The 5483-nt window shown below is 40.1% G+C and overlaps 1 protein-coding gene across 1 annotated transcript in view; it reads left to right on the top strand.

The window, feature by feature from the left end:
• Window positions 1-5483, top strand: part of Jarid2 (jumonji, AT rich interactive domain 2) — a 241640-nt gene that overhangs the window by 147141 nt on the left and 89016 nt on the right. The window lies entirely within an intron of this gene.

Genomic DNA, 5483 nt, shown 5'->3' with positions numbered 1-5483 from the left:
CTTCCTTCCTTCCTTCCTTCCTTCCTTCCTTCCTTCCTTCCTTCCTTCCTTCCTTCCTCTCTCTCTCTCTCTCTCTCTTTTTTTTCTTTCCTTCTGGATGTGCTGTACTGGGGTCTGAACTTGTCCTGGGGCACTGTCTCCAGGAGCTTTCCCCGCCCCCCAGGTTAGTTCTCTATACCCCTTAAACTACAGCTCCAGCTTTTTAGTGGTTCATTGGAGATAGAATGCCATGGACTTTCCTGCTTTGTCTGATTTTGAATTGGGAGCCTTAGATCTCAGCCTCCTATATAGATAGAATTACAGGTAGAACCACTGGCGCCAAGCTGTAGGTCCTGGTAATTTTATGAGTTTGTGGTTTCAAGCATAGCGATAGTGACATTATATAGTATTTTTAACAGGGTGCTTAAAAATACCTTGGTAGTAGCTGCCCTATTTCATATTTTGTTTGTTATTTCCCCTTTCTTTTTTTTTTATATTTCATTTTAGTGCATGTGCGTGTGTGCGTGTGTGTTTCTTGGTCCTGATGCTTGAACTTGGGGCCTGGGAGTTGTCCCTTAGCTCTTTTGCTCAAGACTAGCACTCTACCACTTTAAGCTACAGAGCTGCTATTTCTGGTTTTTTTTTTGAGTGGTTAATTGGAGAGTCTCATGGACTTTCTTGTCCGGGCTGGCTTTGAACCACAATCCTCAAATCTGAGCCCCCTGAGTAGCTAGGATTACAGGAGTGAGCCACCAGATCTGGGCCTGTTCTTATATTTGATGTTTCACTGGATTATTGTCTTTATGACTTTATTAGAATCTTGTTAATTTATGAAATTGAAGTGTAAAAGAAATTCCCAGGATCTGAGCTTCTGTGACATATTCTGAGTTGTTGAAACAATCTAGACACATAATTACATTTTGGAAATGAACTGAGCTTAGTGGAAAGTTAGAAGGAATGGAGGTTAGCTGTGTGTAGATACCTAATGGTTTTTGAGCCTAAACATTTTATTTTTTTTTTAATATCATTTTATTGTAAAGATGCTGTACAGAGGGGTTACAGTTACATGAGTAAGGTAATTTCTTGTACGTTTCTTGTCAAGAATTGTTAATCCCTCCTTTGTTGTTCTTCCATTATCCCTTCCCTTCTGACCTCCCTTACTCCCCTTCCCCTCCCCAAAGTTGGAAAGTTCATTTCTAATATAGTACCTTGTGGGTATCATTGTTGCAGTGATTCACCTTCTCTCCTTGTTTCAGTGAAAGTTTAGATGGATATCTCAAGTTTAGTTTCTCTCATGGTTTTCAGTGAAAGTTTAGATGAATATCTCAAGTTTAGTTTCTCTCTCATGGTTTTTTGTTATGGGGTTGTTGTTGTTGTTTAATTGCTTAGCTGGTACTCTACCATTTGAGCCATGCCTCTAGCTTAGATTTTTACCCATTGTTTTGGAGACAGTGTCTTGGATCTTTTTCTAACCAGTCTTGGCTTCAAACCATGATCCTCTCAGCCTCCTGAGTAGGTAGGATTATAGCTATGAGCCACCAGCTCCTGCCTTGTGAAGTATCTTTTTAACACATAATATACTCTGAGCCTGTATGAACTTCTACCTTCATATCTTTGTTCTGCACCACTGTATATTAGAAGATGCTATTTGATTTGTGATTAATTAGCACGTATGGTACAGTTCTTTTTTTTTAATTTATTTATTTTTTTCCGGTCATGGGCCTAAACTCTGGGCCTGGGCGCTGGCCCTCAGCTCTTTAGCTCAAGGCTAGTACTCTACCACTGGAACCACAGCGCCACTTCCGGCTTTTTTTCATTTTGCTTATGTGGTGCTGAGGAATCGAACCCAGGGCCTCAGGCATGCAAGGCACGCGCTCTACCACTGAGCCATCTTCCCAGCCCCATATAGTACAGTTCTTCCAGTGTACATTTGTACATTGCTGTTTTCAAAAACACTTGATGAAATATTTTGGTGATGAACTTACTATATAGTTCATATGAAACATTGCCCCTGCTCCAGTTTGATAATTGAATCCTCATAGGACACGTATTTTCAGGGATATATGGAACAATCACATTTCATCCACCTGACATTAACATTCATAGGAATGAATCTGTGGTTATGAATGTTATCACTTTCTACTATAAATTTTTACACACACACGTACACACACACATACACATTCATCAACCCCACTTGTGGCTATGATCTGACCATCATGATGACCTAAGTTGTGAGTAAGCTTTATTCTCTCAGGATCATTTCTGCCTAACTGACAATGCCTCTCCAAGGTGACACTGCTGCAGAACTGTTGTGTTGCTTGGCAGTGGAATATAAAACAATCCTTTAACCCTCCAGGATAGTAGGTGGGGGAAAGCCCTCCTTTTTAGGGTTAGCTTGAGGGAAATTTATCCATTTTTGTAATTATTAATATGTTACATATGTTGTTACATTGAATTAAGGATTCATTATAGCATTTCATTTGGGTTAAAAAGAAGTTTCAGAATCAGTGTTCTAGTGAAATGTAACAGGGACATCCAGAATAATGTTGAAAAAGTGAGGCTGGTGTCTAGACAAGCCTGAAGTGACTTGGATCACACATAGGAGGAGAGCTTTGTAGTGTAGCTTTCAACATTTCTGCAATGCGCCCCACACCTGAACATCCCACCCCTCTCCCCCCACCCTCAGCCTCCACAGGCCATTTGGATATGTATAATATCATTCTGTGTCATATAAAATTACCAATACAGGTAGATGCTTATGGACAGCCACCAAGAAGTATTCAAGAAACATATGTGCCTGTCCCATTGTATACCAAATGATATTCCCCACCCTTGTGTTAGTATGTGCTTCTAGCAGTTTTGTAGGGTAATATAGGAAGTTAAATAGAAAGAGTGAATTTTAATAGTTCTTTGAAAAAATCATTTCTTTTACCCATCTTTGGTATGTAGTGGATTTTGTTTGAATCCTGTCTTCTACAGCGTAATAAATCACTTTGGAAATTGAATTCCTGGAGGTTGCTCAGTATACTATTGAGACTGGGTGCTGACTCTTCTTGTCTTATGCATGTTGTACTTTCCTATGAAGTTGATAGAGCTTGCTGTCAATGAAGATAAGTGGTTACTTGGTAGTTTAGGTTCAAGCATTGAGTGGATAATGACATAATGCCATTTCTGCTGTGGATCTTAAGTTCCCTAAACATCAGAAAGAACTTTTTTGGTGGCGGGGGGGTCAGTCATGGGGCTTGAACTCGGGTCCTGGGCCCTTTCCCTCAGCTCTTCAGTTCAAGGCTAGCACTCTACCACTTGAGCCACAGTGCCACTTCTAGTTTTCTGGTGGTTAATTGGAGATAAGATCTCAACAGACTTTCCTACCTGGGCTGGCTTTGAACCATGATCCTCGGGTCTCAGCGTCCTGAGTAGCTAGGATTATAGGCTTGAGCCGCTGTCGCCCTGCAGAAAGAGCATGTTTTAGGAGTGACGGTTAGCATTTTCTTTTGGCATTTACCATTTTTGAGAGGAAAAAAAAATGGAATCTTCAAAACACCGGGGTGAGATTTGATTTTCTTGCTTTGCAAAAATGTGTAATGGTCTGATTGATAGCCCTTTTGTAACACTAATTATTCCTGTAGTATACATCCTTTTAAGTGCATTATTTTGTGTTAATGGGTGCAGGGAGGAAGAAGAGGAGTGGGAGACAGTGGCAAGGAATTCATGCAATTGATTTTCTTTTTCTTTTTTTTTCTTTTTACATTTTATGTAGTTATGATTGATAACCCTCCTCCGTTCAGATTTTCTAACCAAGAAATTAAAGTGATAATATTCTTCTGACAATGCTTTTTTTTAAGTCTTAGTTTTTGTATCTATAAATAATTACTTTCCTGCAGAAAACCCTGTATCTTATGTTTTGTTCTAAAATGCTTGGGTCATTGCTTTTCCTTGACTTTGTGTATGTTAGAAAAGAACGAAATCCATATTTACTTTGAGTTTCATAACAAGATCCTAGTTCTTTTTCCTTAGGAGGAATGGCAAACCACTTTATCTAGCCAATACAAGGCCAGCATGTGAAATTACCTTTTGTAAAAGACAAAGCTGACTTTGATTGAGGAGTTCTATATCTCTTTGGACAGTGAAGGCCAAAGAGCCAAGATGATGAGATGCTTAGCTTACCTAGAGATTTTGTCTATTGCTGTTATTTATTTGCTTATTTTGTTTTTGAAGTTGTAAGATGCAGAAGTTTTTTGGCCATTTTGGTAGGTGACATTGTTTTTCTGAATCACTTTTTGTTCTTAATTATTATAGTTTAGGATAGAAACATGATGAACATTTATCCTTTAATTGGCTCCTTGTGAACGTGATGGCAGCCATGACCAGCTCCAAACTTGTAGGCTGACCATGCTGTTTTCCTCACTTGTTGTAATAAAATTTTGTTTCTTTCAGAAGTATGTCATTGTTGGGAGAAACTAGAATTGGCAGTTTTTAGTCAAGCCTGTGTGGACAGTGGGAAACTTTGGGGGGCTGGTTCTGGGGATAAGGACAATCTATGTGGCTCATGGAAAGGAAGATACAATATGAGTAAATGATAAATCTGAAACACCACTCAGCTAGCAGGGTTATGTCTATATTTTGTCTTGAGAGAAGAGCCAGAGGGAAATTGTAAAAATTGAACCATGTTATTTCTTAAGGGTCTGCCATAGAGATCTATAGATCCTCATGGCTGAGTGTCATCTAGGGTTGGCACAAGTAGCTCACACTTGTAATCTTAGCTACTTAGGATGGTTGAGGCCTGAAGGGTTGTGGTTCTAAGCCAGCTGGGGCAGAAATGTCTGAAAGACAAAATGCTGTACTGGAGGCATGGCTCAACTGGTAGTGGCTAAGTGAGAGTACATGTTTCTAAGTTTGTCCTGGTATTGGCCAGTAGGGGCAGGTTTCATAATGTCTCTAGGCTTTAGTCATTCCTCCTCTCTCCCCACCCCCCTTACATGTGAGATGTGTATGGCAGCAGAAATGCCGTGATCATGGCTGTTGAACTGAGCAAGCTAATTTTTGAAGAGAATGAAGGAGTATGACAAGTGCTCAGTGTGAAAGATCATTATTAGCTATTATCTGTGTTTCTGACATATGAATGAGTACCTGTGAATCTGCACGTTCACTGGGGATTTTATAATGTTTGGAGATGGTTTTCGATTTAGACTCATTGTGATCGATATCGTTCTCCATGGCCTCACCACAGCAGTCTGTAGGCAGATGGAAAAGTGTGGGTGCATCTACTGCTTCTGAAGTTACTGAGTCACAGGAGGGACCTTGTGGTGAATAGTGTCAGTTTCTTCCACCCAGCTCAGAGCAGCATTACTTGCTTGAAAGGAGAAGGTAAGAGTCAGGAAAGACTAATTAAGACTTGGTGTTATTGAGGAGATTCCATTGCTGCTATTCATGTTTACTCACTTCTGCACCTTGAGTCCAGGCCTCTAGCATTTAGTATATAGTGCTTCTCCCCCCCCCCC

The sequence above is a fragment of the Dipodomys ordii genome, unplaced genomic scaffold (assembly GCF_000151885.1).
Source record: "Dipodomys ordii isolate 6190 unplaced genomic scaffold, Dord_2.0 Scaffold130, whole genome shotgun sequence".
NCBI classification, from domain to species: domain Eukaryota; kingdom Metazoa; phylum Chordata; class Mammalia; order Rodentia; family Heteromyidae; genus Dipodomys; species Dipodomys ordii.
This window is presented reverse-complemented; position numbering and strand designations above follow the sequence as displayed.